Source organism: Panicum virgatum, chromosome 7N (assembly GCF_016808335.1).
Source record: "Panicum virgatum strain AP13 chromosome 7N, P.virgatum_v5, whole genome shotgun sequence".
Classification (NCBI taxonomy): Eukaryota; Viridiplantae; Streptophyta; class Magnoliopsida; order Poales; family Poaceae; genus Panicum; species Panicum virgatum.
In genome coordinates, this window is record NC_053151.1 from 14,519,656 (window position 1) to 14,534,957 (window position 15,302).

Genomic DNA, 15,302 nt, shown 5'->3' on the forward strand with positions numbered 1-15,302 from the left:
CTTTTCTGGGGATGGTATGGTGTGGCAACCCAATGGTCTACTCCCAACTCGCTGAGACACTTCTTGAAGGTTTTGTCGATGAAGTGTGAGCCTCCATCGCTTATCACGACTCTCGGAACTCCAAAGCGGGGAAATATGATTTCTTGAAACATCCTTTTGGAGCTCATTGAGTCAGCCGCAACGCAAGGAAGTGCTTCAACCCATTTGGACACATAGTCCACTGCCACTAAGACGTACTCGCACTGTTCTGACATTAGGAAGGGACCCATGAAGTTGACACCCCATACGTCGAAAATCCCCACTTAAAGATTGATCTTAAGTGGCATAGCATCTCGGGAATTGATATTCTCATGCTTCTGAAAGCTTGGGTATTGCCGTACAAATTCTTTGGCGTCACCATACATATATGGCCAGAAAAATCCACTTTGCCAAACTTTTGAATGGGTCTGGAATGCTCTGTAGTGTCCTCCATATGGCGAGGAGTGACAATGCTCTAAGATCTTTTGGGTCACACAGAGCGGGATGGAATGGCGGAGTAAACCATTGGCACATACTTTGAAACGATAGGTGTCATCCCAAAGGTCACTACAAGGATTTGACCCTCTTAGCACCCTCATATACATGGGCCAAACATAAAAGGGGTAAGGCTTGCCAGCCCACTTGGGTGAGCGGTCGTTTTCCTCTTATCGGAACCCCACATGCATGTCCCATTGGATGCGACCTTCACTACTAGACTTGACCCCATATAGGTACGTTTTTTTAGATACAACAATGTAGGCACATTTTCATAAAAGCATGTTAGAAGGTCTTTGTAGGTACGGTGTTAGACTTTGTGGGGATAAATGATTTAGGCATAGCTAGAAAGGCAAAGATGATTTACATGGTAGCAGGCCCGGCTCTGGGCCTAGGCGGGAGGGGCGACCGCCTAGGGCCCACGGCCGAGGAGGGCCAGGATCAAATATATACTATACAACATTGATACACATGAGTATAGGCCCAACAGCAACTGGCTGCAGATCGCTTGGCTCGGCATACGGAAAAGAACTAACTGAAGCGTCGAGTCATCCATCCGTCGTTGTGTCGCTTCGCATCGCAGACTTCGTGCTCCTGCCTTTTTTGGCTGCCGCCGCCCGCCCGCCCGGCGTCCGTCCGACCGTCCGGCGACACTGGTGTCTGGCTGTCCGGTGATCGCCTGCTGCCAGCCTGCCTTGAATCGTGACGCATTGACTCATCCCCTCCAGGCCGCAGCAACCTTTTGCAATCAGCAACAGCAAATCGTCGGTGAGTAACTATAACTAATCTAATAATCTGTTACTTTGTGATTATCAGACTCTGTTAGATACTTAGATTTCTAGGTTTAAACTTCTAACTTTACTGTTTATTTTCCTTTACAATTTGTGTGTTAGAATGTTACCTAAGAAGCATTTGTCGGGATAATGTTATATTACAATTTAGGTTTAAACTTCTAATGTTCTAATTTTCTTATTATTTATTTATAAAGTATTTGAGGTAATTATATTAGCATTTTTCTATTCTTTTAGTTTGTATATACTATCAATAATGTTCTTCACAAATTAAATATATATTATTAGTACTAATATCTTTTTTATCATGTTACAAATAAAATAATATTTAGCCTAAAGGGCCCATAGCGTCTGGTTCGCTCTAGGGCCCTCGAATTCATAGAGCCGGCCCTGCGTGGTAGTGACTTGTGATACGGTTCTTTGTGAAAAATGTATAAAGAAGATGGACGGTGATCTGAAGCGTGGCCAGAATGCCAGATACTCCTGAACTTGCGGGGCACAGGGCGGTGATCACGTCAGTCATGGCGGCGCCGGAGTCGGATCGATTTCCCATGATCCACTGCACCCCAATGGCAGCGATGGTCGAGGCGCTTTCGTGGGTCGCGTGGCAAAGGGTTCTACGAGGGAGTGCGCGGCTGGGTTGGGGCGCCGCGGCTAGCTAGTGCGGAGGATTCGAGCTGGGATGGAAAAGCAGCAGAGGTGGGGGAGGGTCGGCGTTTTGGGAATTTCAGAGTGATCGAGATGGGAATTGATGGGATAATCCCGTGATTTCAGCAGATACTTAGATATGGAAATTGTCTACAATGGCGCAGAGATTGCCAGCCTTGATCCTCAACGCGAGCGGCAACGAAAGCGTGGGCACAACTCATTTCTAGATGCGAGAAGAGATATCAATAACTTCATGAAAAAGTATTTAGAATTGAAATTTTTTTACTGCCTGAAAATAATAACTTACTACACATATTGTTCAAAACTGAAATAATCTAATAAGCTGCTAGAAATGTATTATAAAAAACTAGATAACTACTTTTTTAATAAACAAATATATGAAATAAGGGTCATTAGGCGGGGCAAATAATTGTGCTGTAGGCCGGGGGGGGGGGGGAGGGGGGATTCATTCGAATTGTTTATTTACCATTAGACTAAATATTTACTGGTAAATATTTAGTTCAATGCACATGAACTTGCCAATTTACTTCATTTCTAATGTTGGAATGAAATTTTATTTGTCACGTATAAATCTAATTGTTTTCTTACACATGGCAAACAATTGAAATATTCGATTGTCATTTACCAACCTAATGATTTGATTCGGTTATTTTTTATAATTATTTTTCCATAGAATACAAATTAAATATGATTGTCATTTGCTAACCTAAGGATTTCATTGCTAAGCTAACAAATGGCCTTCCGAGGATGATGAACACGAAAAGATTAGTAATAAAACGGTCCATGATCCAATAGAGCAACTTGGATGATCAACATCGATAGAGCAAGTAAACGTGCTACACTTGATGTTGACTATGGCTTTTTGAACAATAAATATTTAAAATTAACAGCCCACCTCTAATCACACTTTTACAAATCCTCCCTTCCACTCCCCCTGCGGACCCCTCTTGGATGTTGATCTGGTGATCCAGATTAAAGTTTGCAGGGTTTGCACGAAGAGTTTAGTTTGCACCTGATATGTTCCCTATAAAATTTAATTACAAAATAAATTTCGTTTAGCTCAATTAAATATTAAAATCGTAGGAATCTCACAAATATTGTTAAACTGATGTGTTCAAACTAATCTTTTAAATATTGTTGCTTACCTAGTAGTATTTGTACTCTACTCTACCTTATTTGCATGAAATTGATGGTCAAATTAATTTGATTAATCGTGTACATCCAAAAAAACATGAGTCGGCCATGTTTTAAAATGGAATATTAGAGATGGCCGGTCAAGATTTCGATCAGATATAGTTAATACATACGAGAATATGTACTATTGGAACGACGACATATTAATTTCAATGGGATGACAATAAAGTGTTTGACAGAAGACAATAATTTTTTAAATAGATGTAATTATCTCTGACAAACATTTGAACCTATCTCCTATTTTAAAAATAATATGAGATAAAAGGGAACACACACATATATATATAACTTAAACAAATTTTCAAATATTAATTTTGATAAATTTAGTTCTAATTAGGACTACTTCCAATTAGTTTATTTAAATAATTCTAGTAGCACATATTAATTCATTTAAACTAAAGAAAATTGTAAATGAGTTCATCAACTATTGAACTCCTACATAAAAAAACATATATGTAGTCTATTATTGTAAAAAATATGTTGAAGTATATAAAATATTTGTTTTTGCAAAGGGTTTAACAAAGGTCCCTTAATTATTTATCTCAAAAAGTAAAAATATTTTTTTTTGCATATCAAGGACCACTACCAATTCACGTTCACTGATTGGAAGGTAGATATTAGGTTGTGTCTGAATTTGAAGTTTACATGAGCAAGAATAGGTATTAGGCTGTATAAACTTCCTAGTTTATCCTTAAGTTGGATATAGAGAGTGATGTATCCAACTATGAACAATGTATATTCTAGTTTTTTGTAAATCTTTAAAATTATTATGTTAAACTCGTGCACGTATCAAAGTAGCCTTGAGCATAAATAGGCGAACTTGAAACCGTCCCTGATGGAAATTCAAGTAGCTGAGATTACTCTATAGCCGAACCCGAATTTTCGAGTATTCTTTTTTCTGATAAATTTCAGGTAGCATTGCTGATTACCCGACGTGAGAATCATTCGAAGTTACATCAAAGTATTCCATATCAAGGTGCCTTAATAATTAGTTAATTAAAGAAATTAAAAATATTATATTAACGGAGTAAGACAACCTCAGCTCGGCCCACGACTTGAAATCGGGGTAGGCCCCAATTGACGGTCCGATCGGCAGATCAACGGCCAATATGGTCTAGGGCGGCCCACCTGACCTACGACTCCTTATCCAAGGAACGACGCTCGTCTCCATTCTTCGCCCACCAGAAACCAAACCCTAGCCATTACTCCGGCGGCGGCGGCTCTCCAGCAGCCCACAGCGGCGGACCACGCCCTGTCTGCCCTACTCCCCTTCTCTCTCTCTCGCTCTCTCTCTCTCCGGGTTTCGCAACCACAAGGGCCGTATCCTCCGTCCAGCTCGGAGGATCTTGGAGCGCGTGATGAGGGACAGGCGCGACACAGGTGTGAAGAGGTGTCGCTGTCCCGTGCTGCACCGAGGAGCAGAGGCGGTGCTGTGGGGAGGCCTGTCACCTTAATGAATCACGAAATGCAGGTGTAGACGGGAAAGGTGCTGCCTTGTCTCCTCTGAAAGTCTGAATCCACCTGAGATTTTCTGTGAAATAAGCAGTTTTCCTGCCTGCTATCGTGATATGCATCTTTGTTACCCTGGTATCCTCTGTGCTCTAATCCCTGTGTTGTCTCTGATGCTTGACAATAATTCTTTATGCTCCAGTTGTACTGCTATTGGTCGATTAATTTTCCAGCTATTAACATCGACATATCAACTGCATGCAAGTAGGATTTAAGGTTTCATGTTATTGTGCCAGTGGTTTTGTAGCCACAACTAATCAAGATTCCTCATTTGTAAGTAGGCAATTTGATACGACAGAGGAATATCAGGATTTTGTCATATTCCTTGCACACTGGCCCATACATGATAATAATGATATTAGAATTATAGCTGGGCGACGGTGAATTTCGGGTTGGTTTCCCAGCTGCTTATTTTTTAATCTACCAGCATATAAGCCTCTGTATAATTAATACGTGGAGTCTCTGAAAAAGATGCTGAACTTGGATTGTTCTACATGATCTTGGAAAGATGACAATATCTATATATATGATCCAATCTTGGAATTTTTGAGAACTTGGATTGTTATTCGTTTTCCTGTGTTGAAGTGTACAAACAGTTCCTGAAAAATAATTGTGTCTTCCTATATGATTTATGCTTGCAGGCTGGCTTGTTGTCATATGCTGTGGAGCACCAGAGGCTGCAGTCTGAGCGCCTGAACTCGGTATAGACTTTAGACCGACTTTAACCGGAAGCTGCCGCTATCTTTGTTAAACCTGGATCAGCTGACAACACTCTTTGCTGCAAACAACCTATTGCAGACTGACATGATTGCTTTATCTGGTAAGCAATATAATTAAATAGAAATTAGATCAACTCCCATCTAAATTATTGCTCCAACTACCTTATTCGTTTCAAGAAGGTTACCCCAACTATGGTACCAGTGTAAGTGCAAGTACAATTAACAGGCTAGATTTCCTTCCAGGCTCCAACACATACTTGTGTGTGCATTTTGTTTATACTCTTTTTTTTTCAATTTTTAAATCATTGTAACATTGCTGGCAGATGGCTCATCAACTTGTAGTAACTAGTAACATTTCAAATGTATTACTGTTTGTCTTTTGGTTATTTGATTTATATTGCCAAATATCACTGTAGTGTTAGCACATAAATTATACTAGAGTTTTAGCAAGTGCCACATGCAGGATCTAATTCATGTTGCCAAGATAATTTAGTTGTTTTTCTATATTAGTAGTCCTTGCTGCAGTATTTATTTTATTGCATGTGTGTTCATGAATTGCAGGAAAGCGCGGAAGCCAAAATACTTAGAGAAAGCTTTATGCCTATATAGTGGTGATGGAGTTACAAGAATGAAGAATTATAGAAAGGTTTATTGGTGACTACCGGTGCTGATGGGGCATGAAGAAATCTATAAGCGGAATCATATTTAGTTCTATTTTGTTATGCCAAACGTAGTATGCAAACTTGTAGTCAGAGGTGATGTTTTACTCTACTGCGTAGTCATGTTTATTTTAGCAGTACTCTGGTTATTATGTTATTTACTTTGGTTGAGACATGTATTTGAAGTTAATGAAGGTTTGAGTTCTTATATGCGATGATGAAATCTATACTCATGGCGCAATTATTATTTTGTAACACCAACTAAATTTGTAGCTACAAAATGAAATTGAAAAGGTGCTGACCAAAGGGCCCTTTGTTGCAACGAACTACTGTTACCACCAACAATAATATGTGGCATTTTCCATCTATTACCACCAATAATGATTCGTTGTGTTACCTTTTATTGCCACCAGCAAATGAACATGGCAATTGTGACTCGAGCCACCAATTTTGTTACGTTGTAATATTTCTTTGATGCAATGGAGCACACTACATGAAAATATGGCCATATTCCCACGCAACTGTGGGGTGGCAATAAAGCTATTTTGCAACAAGTTCATTCATGGCTATACTCTCATATTGCTGTTTGGGAAGAAAAATCCACCAAGATTTTCTCTGCGTGGAAAATAAAGATGCGGGCGTGCCAGTGTATATAGAAAATACACAATAAACAAAGATACGTGAACACAAGCTTTATTCATATTTTATAAAATAAAAATACAGATTCCCGTGTACAAGTGTGCGCTCCATAGCCTGCCGTTGGGCAGATCTGACTTGGGCGATAGTGGTCTTCTGGCTCCCGGGGCCTCGGAAAGCTCCCGGTTAATTACCTCCACAAGACTAGCTTGCCGGAGTACCTCCGATTAAGCTGCCGTGGTCGTCGTCTTCGGTCTTCGCTTCACGTTCTTCATGCATGATGATGGTGGTGGTGTAGATAAGGGTGTCAACATCGTCCATGGCCTCGTCGGTCCATGAGCCGGTGCGACGTCGCTGGGACATCAGCGGCGCCCGCCTGAGTCGTCCGGCCTCGTCGGTCTCGGACGGCGTCGTAGTAGTCGTAGTAGAGGTGGGTAGTCGATGTAGAGTCGGCGAGCTGGACGGAGTTGATGAAGTGTCGCGGCAGCAGATCGGAGGCGAAGTGATTCTGCGGGAAAATTCTCGTCCGCAGAGCACTTGGATCTTGTAGTTGTAGGGCATCTGTAGTTGTAGGGCATCTGTATGTGGATGCACCTTGTTCCTTTGGTGGCGCACGTACTCGTGCATGCGACTGTGACTAGCTAGCTTGCTAGTCGTGCAATGCGTGTGCACTTGCATCTATCTGGCAATGCATGCAGGGACATGCGTGCGAGCGCGTGCTCGGGTGCCGAGTTGCAGGTCAGCTCTCCGGCTCCACGCAGCTCATCGGGGTGGTCGGCCCGGCGGCGTCCTGCGACGGCGGGTCGGTGCCGGACTTGAACGTGAAGCGCCGGCCTCGTCGTCGGGCTGCACTTCGGTGTTCTTCGCAGTGATGGCGGCATCGGGTCGGTGCCGGGCTTGAACGTGAAGCGCCGGCCTTGTCGCCGAGCTACACTTCGGCGTCTCCACAGCGGTGTTGTCGTCGTCGGTCGATACTGGGCTTGAAGCGCTTGGCATGGATGTGCAGTGCTAGCCACGATGGTGCCGTCGCCCCGCCGGTGGCTGAGGCGAGGTGGTCGTCGATGATGAGGGGTGCCACCGCTCTGCTGGCGGCCGAGCAAAAGTAGTAGTTGACGAGGAGGGGTGCCGTTGCTCCGCCGGGGATTCCTCACTCCAGTGTGGTCGCCGTCTTCTAGCTTCCGTGGCTCGAGTGACAATGGCCGAGTGCACTTCCCTGCTTCCCCGCGCGAGTCTGGCCGTGGTGCTAGTTGGAGGCGCCATCAGCTTGGGCATGGCTCCTTGATAGACGTGGCTCGGACAGTGGCGTCGTGACAGCCGATCGTCGAGAGACGAAGTAACTCCGCGGCAAAAGTCCCGTTTGCAGAGACATCAATTAGTTGCAAAGACACCTGCACGTCCATGCACTTGCTCTCTATTTGCTCTTCATTGTGGCGCACGTGCTCCCCGTGCATGCCCCTGTAGTTTATTGGCTTCTCATCAACAGCACACCTACACCTATTGCAATGCACGCGTGGGCTCGCATGTGTGCAGATCGGCTCTTCGGCTCCCCGGAGCTCGGCATCTAGTGGCCGCCCGCCGCTGACATCGCTTGCCGCCCTGACGTCCCTTCTTGCCCCGGCATCTTCGCAGTGTCGCCGTCGTTGTTGGCTCGGTGCCGGGCTTGAACGTGCAGCCCCAGCCTCGCCGCCGGCTGCACCTGGCGCGCCTCTGAAGACGGACGGAGGCGCCATGGCCTAGCCTTCTCCTCGTCACTCGACTTGTTCCTCGGCCTCTGCTCGGCGCTGGTGCTGTTGCCGACTCTGGCTCCTTGCCGATGGTGGACGGTGGGCCTGAAGATGACGGGGGAACGAGCGTCGCCGCCGGCTTGGCGCAGACGACGAGGAAGACGAAGATGATGGCGGGGTCGTCGCCGTCGTGGTACAGCCTGCAGGCTTGACGAGGAAGACGAAGGCGCAGACGAGGTCGTTGTCGGCTCCTCTGGCGTCTACCCTCTTGACTCTCAGCTCGTCAGCCAGGCGCCGATCGACGGCAAGTCGTGGACGGCAGCCTCGTAGTCCATCTATCACCCATCTCTCCACGCATGCAATCTGCGAAAAGAAATGAGAGGAAATAGAAGATCAACCTGCACATCTTAAGATCGAGGTGGCCATGGCTGCCTTCTTGTTTCCTTGGCAATGTCCGTCCGGCTCCGGCGTAGTCGCTGGCTTCAGGCTTGCAGCGGTGACCGCGGACGGCGAGCTCGGTGACGGAGGTGAAAGGGCGCCGGCACGATAGGCAAGTGCTCCTTCTCGTCAAGGCGAGCAGGAGGCTCACGGCGTCGGCATCTCCGATGAGATCGTCGGGGGCGCCTCGCTTGACGACGATGGAGGCGAAGCTGCCGCCGGCGTGCTGCAGGCTCGGATGACGTCGACGAGCAGATGAAGGTGCAAGCGCCTGGCCGGCGCTCCTTGCGTGTCGGCCTTGATCTGATGATGGGCGACGAACTGCATGCCTTGATCTGATGATGGGCGACGAACTTGATGATGGCAGGCGACCCTTCACTCCGGCGTGAGCGCGCCCTCCTCCGCTCGTCAAGGCGAGCAGGAGGTGCATGGCGTCGTCATCTCAAATGGCGATCGCCTGGGGGGGGGGGGGGGGGGGGGCGCCTCGCCCCTGGCTCCTTCGCCTGGCTGCTCCCGATGGAGCCTCCAAGACCCCCTAGCGTGAGGGAGGTGTTGGCCTTTTATAGGCAGCAGGTAGGGCAGGGAGATGGACCCAGGCTACGCGTCGATCGGGCGCCGCCGGAATTCTGTTGGGCCGCTCCGATCCATGCAAAACGCTGTGGCCGTTCCGTATTAGTTGGATCAGATAAGGATGCTAGTAACCACGAACGGCTGCCTGATGGGCCAGGATGTACACTATGTTTTCCGTTCACACACTAGGAAATGTGCACTGCATCTTGGTTTATTTTGTACACGTAGGAAGGACGCCATGCACCATGGCTGTCATGTAGACTAATGATCAGCGCTACCTGATCTTGAGAATCAGAATCGGAATATACACAAAAGCATGCATGCACTCTTGTGCAATTAGCTTGTCATGTGTACGTGAAGCCCACGGGGTTGCTAGCTTCTTCTCCTTTCCTTTTCTTGTCTCTTCTTGTTTAGAGATATAGCACACATAACCCATATCAGATATATATAGCTCATATGGTACAAAATCTCATCAAACAATTGCAACCATGTGTTTCGTCGCAACAATAACTCATGCAACCATTCTTGTGCGTTGCAAAACCACTATATTGCAACACCACACTTAAAAGGATGCAAGAACCTATTGCACCGTTCCAAATGCAACCAAAAGCTAACGACCATACACAGATGCAATTGATTCATATTGCAACCAAAATAGCCATATTGCAACCCAATATAGGCGTCACGACAGGGCTGAATCCTAGTAGTGAAATCTGCTGAGGTGTATCAACTTCTTCTTGTCTTTTTCTAGAGGTATGTATCCAGTCACCATGAAATTCACTAGATTCGCATACCATGGACTGGATGAAGTGACCTTTAGAAGAGTATCATCTCTCAAGTAATCATCTATCGGCAAGTCTGATCCCTATGCTTGCATATCCTTGAGAGATGGTCAGCCACACAGTTATCTGCTCCTTTGTTATCTTTGATTTCTAGATCGAATTCTTGTAGGAGCAGAATTCAACGAATGAGTCGTGGCTTAGCATCCTTCTTGGTCAATAGGTACTTTAGTGCAGCATGATCCATATATACTATCACTTTGGCACCAACCAAGTAGGATATGAACTTATCTATGGCAAATACTAATGCCAGAAGTTCCTTCTCCGTTGTGGCATAATTCAACTGGGGTCCGGTCAGTGTCTTACTGGCATATGATATGGTGTAATGCTGCTTATCTCTGCACTGGCCAAGCACTACTCCGATAGCATAGTCGCTTGCATCGCACATGAGCTCGAAAGGAAAATTCCAATCGGGAGGCTGAATGATGGGTGCGGTAACGAGTGTCTTCTTGAGGGTGTAGAAGGCTAAGAGGCAATTTTCATCAAAGTTGAACGGGACGTCCTTGGCAAGGAGATTTATCAAGGGTCTGGCTATACGAGAGAAATCCTTGATGAACCTCCTATAAAAGGCAGCATGCCCCAGGAAACTTCTTACTCCTTTGACATTCGTCGGGGGTGGCAACTGTTCAATTACCTCAATCTTTGCCCGATCCACTTCTATCCCTCTTTTAGACACTCTATGTCCGAGGACAATTCCTTCTCTCACCATGAAATGACACTTCTCCCAATTTAGGACTAAGTGTGTCTCTTGGCATCTCTTGAGAACTTTGTCCAAATTCTCAAGGCATTCATCGAAACTCTTGCCGTCGACTGAGAAGTCATCCATGAATACTTCCATGATGTTCTCGATCATGTCAGAGAAGATCGCCATCATGCACCTCTGGAATGAAGCAGGTGCGTTGCATAGACCAAACGACATTCGCTTGTAGGTGAGCGTGCCGTAAGGACAGGTAAAGATAATCTTATTCTGGTCGTCTGGATGAGTTGGAATTTGATTTTAACCAGAATATCTGTCAAGGTAGTAGAAATATGAATGTTTTGCCAACCGTTTAAGCATCTCGTCAATGAAGGGGAGAGGGAAGTGATCTTTCCGGGTGGCCTTGTTGAGCATCTGGTAATCGATACACATCCGCCAACCAGCAACTGTCCGCTAAGGTATGAGCTCGTTTCTCTCATTCTGGAATACTGTCATGCCTCCCTTCTTCGGAACTACTTGAACTGGGCTGATCCATTCGCTGTCTTGCATGGGGTAGAACCTCTTTCTTTACTACCTCCCTCTTCACATCATTGAGCCGTCTCTAATGTTCTCTTGACAGCTTATGGTCTGATTCCATAGGAATGCAATGGGTGCATAAGTTGGGGCTGATCCCCTTCAAGTCTTGTAGAGAATACCCAATGACGGATCGATACTTCTCTAGGACTGCAACGAGCCGCCTAGTCTCTGTTGGCGCCTACCAATGTCACCTAGCGATGATGCCCGCAGACGCCAATTTGGGACGGCAGTATTCCATGAACCACGAATAGATCCGCAAGCGCACGGAATACCACTGTAGCATTTTACCCGGGAGTATACCGGGGTGTCATTTTTATTTCCGCAGGGAAGGCGATGAGTGAGAGAATATATAGATCAGTTGGTGAGCTCTATCTAGATTGTATATTCTCATGCATAAACATGGGTAAGATAATAACAAGGTAGGAGGTAGTATGACACACACACAAACTACTCTCTTGGATAAAAGAATAAAGGTTACTTTAGGCCGGGAGCAAGGTAAAAGTCAGAGTTTGAGCAGCTGTGCTAGGCTAGCTATATCTACACTTTCTCATTAGTCAGCTCGTCAGAGATTAAACTACACAACAGGGAGATCACTATCGAAGTAACGGGAGGAGCCCGTACACCCCAACGACTTTATGTACCTCCTACCCCCCATACCGAATGTGGAGGATTACTAAAAGGCATGGACAGGGCTATCACCACCTGCCGGCTACCTCTACAAACCGTGGGTATAGTTGACATCCAGCAACTCTTAGCTAATCTAGACACCATGTCTACACTAGTAAGGGATACTCTAGTGTCCCGCACGGAGCCCCCACCCTCCGGATGGACAGACATCACACTAGAGCAGTCATACGAATACTGGAGCAGTTGATAGAGTTCTAAGAACAAAAGACTAACCATCTCCAGCACAGGGTGATCATGCAATGCAAGCATTGAATAATAACGCAACCATGACAAGAAGCATATACTCGATAACTCAGAATATACTTCAAGCAGATATCGGTAACTATAGTCTAATTCTATCACAAACGACCGAATATTACAAGAGAGAGCTAGAGATAAACCCATACCAGACTCTCGAGCAACTCCGGCGACTCGATGACTCCTAGACTTCTCCTAAACTCCACTAAGCCTAAAGACTATGCAAGGAATGCAAGAGGGGAAGTGGGAGGTGTAGTGTGTGTGTGTCCTATTCTCTACCCCCCTTCTATTTATAGCTGGGAGCCACCAGCCGCAGACCCCAAACCGACATTGTGAGCCAATATGGAAGCGCCACGTGCCTTGGTTGAGGCAGTGGGGCCCACGGGCCGGGCCGGCCGACCAGGTAGGTCGGCCGGCCTGCCCGGGCCGCCAACCGCCCCCAACTTCCTGGACTGGGCTTGTCTTGGTCTCCCCTTGTCCTAAAGTTGAGGCATGGCCTGCCCCAGCTGGGTTTGCTTCAGTTCTTGGGCTTCACTTGGTCCATTTGAGCCCGAATCGGTACTCTGATATTTTCTGTGATTTCGTGTCGAGCCAAAGTGTGCTTGTAACCTGCATATTAGCTTGAAAACACAACTTGCATATTCTAAAAGGTAAAGTGTGATTTAGGGACTTTATTGGATAAGGATGCGTGTAAGAAATGCAAACTCTCATGATTTTTTTGATCAAGTTGATGCCTGGAAATGGTCGTTAGTGAGCGTCAACAAGATCACCCAAGCTGTCCTTTGCTCGTCCCGAGCAAAGTAGGACAAATCAGGTTGTTGATCAAAAAATCACTTTGATTCGTACCTTACCTGTCATGTCATAGTCTGAAGCAAAGAGATTCATCTATAAGCTTAAATAAGTTGGTTAGCATACCTTTGCTCAATTACCTTACTCCCTCATGGGGCTTTTTAGCTGTCTCTTTGTCTTTGGCTGTTGAGAGTTAGAATGATGCATAAAACATTACTTACTTGTTCATAGATTCTCAATCCATCTGGAGACACTTGTTTTTGAAAGATTTTTGAAAACATGGCAAAACTCCAGGATAACTCTCTCGAGGCACTCATCTTGTATTTCCTTACCAGGGCAGTGTTTGCCTTTGATCTTCCCTACTACTACAAGCCTTTGTGGAGCTCAAGGTAGGATATGAACAGGGCACACTTGTACTCTATTTATTGTAAAGTCAAAGAGAGGATCCATGGAGAAACAAGTCATGCAATCTCGATCAAAAGGTGCAAGTGTATGAATGGATGGATAGATGGATGAATATGGCTTACTCCTTGAGGTAATGGCTTTTCTCTCTCGAATCATCCCTGTCTCTCTCTCTTTTTCTTTTTTTTGAGACATGGTTACTCCCTTTTTCTCTCTCTTTTTTTTGGGGGTCATGCTTTTTTGGCATGCTATCTTTTCTCTTCTTTTTAGGGAAACCATAATCTGACTTTATTTTATTTCCGGAATGTTCTACGAGAGAGATCAACAAGACATGGAGTATTTATAGATGTGAAGTGGATGGTGGTGCTAATTCCCAGTGTAGGAATATAACAAATGGATGGGACGTGTACGTGTTTATGATCGAGAAAGCATGAAGAGCATCTTACTAGGGTCACCCAATTTGACAAAACTCAACAGAATATCAAGCAGCATATGTATAAGGGTTTTTCATGGAATATGACATATGGCTCTGGTAGGATATTGCATATCGCTGGGAAACTTGCCTTTTAATTTTTTTTTATATTTTCTTTTTTCAAAAACAACTCCAGACTTCAAGCATCACTAGAACAAGCTTGCATAACCTTATTTAACATATCTAAACTCACAACAACTTAGACTCGGATCAAGCATATGCAACCCACGGAACTTTCAGGTTTATTGGCAACATATTTGTATAACCATCGAATATAAACTCAAGAGAACTCTTATTTTAAAACTAGGCACAACAGACATGATAGAGCAAAGCAAAACTCACCCTTTCAACTTATCAAAAGGGAGTTAAAACATTCTTACCGCGCATCATGGAAAAGGGAAATAAAGCAGTAAATTTTTATTTTATTTTTGGAAGTTTTTATCAATTTTTATTGAAAGCAAATAAAGGGATACAATTGACTTAGGGGAGGGAACCTCCCCCAAGCTAGCTCTCAGTTTAGGGTCAAAAAGCAGGACCTTTCTCCATACCTGATCAGGTTGAGGTCGTTTCGTCCGTACCTGGAGAAGTAGTAGTGGTTGATGACGTCTTGTTCTTCTTGCGCCACACCTTCTTGGTCTTCTTTGGTGGTGTAGGCGGCATAGGAACAGGATCCTCGGATGTTGGATAGATGATTTCCAGATCTTTCCATACTGTATTGGTGATGAAATCAGGGATCTTCTAATCATCTTCCACTGGCTCGGTTGGTGGAGTATGAATTTCCCAATCCTCCCAAGCTGGCTTGGAAGAGGGGGTGATAGTCTTGATCATCCCAATCGGGCTTTGTCCATAGCCCTTGTTTCTTACTATCCTCATGAATCAGGAATACCTCTTTCTTGTTTTGGAATTTAAATTTCATGGTCTTTCCCACGATACGGAGGCTGATTCTTCCTCTCCCCACATCAATTCTGGCATTTGCATCCTTGAGGAATGGTTGCCCAAGTATGAGCGGAATTCCATGATCTCCTTCCATATCAAGGACTACGAAGTCCACCAGTATGTAGGTATTCTTAACTTTTACCATTAACCTTTCCACAACTCCTTCTGGATATCTTATCGCGGAATCTGCCAGCTGAACACACATAGTGGTAGGGGAAATTGATGGATAGCCCAGCTTCTCGAAA

The 15,302-nt window shown here is 45.1% G+C and overlaps 1 long non-coding RNA gene across 1 annotated transcript; it reads left to right on the forward strand.

The window, feature by feature from the left end:
• Window positions 1–4,321: 4,321 nt before the first annotated feature.
• Window positions 4,322–6,281, forward strand: LOC120684050. Its single transcript, XR_005679049.1, has 3 exons — window positions 4,322–4,653; window positions 5,318–5,496; window positions 5,957–6,281. It is a non-coding gene; the product is annotated as an uncharacterized LOC120684050 (long non-coding RNA).
• The last annotated feature ends 9,021 nt before the right edge of the window (window positions 6,282–15,302 follow it).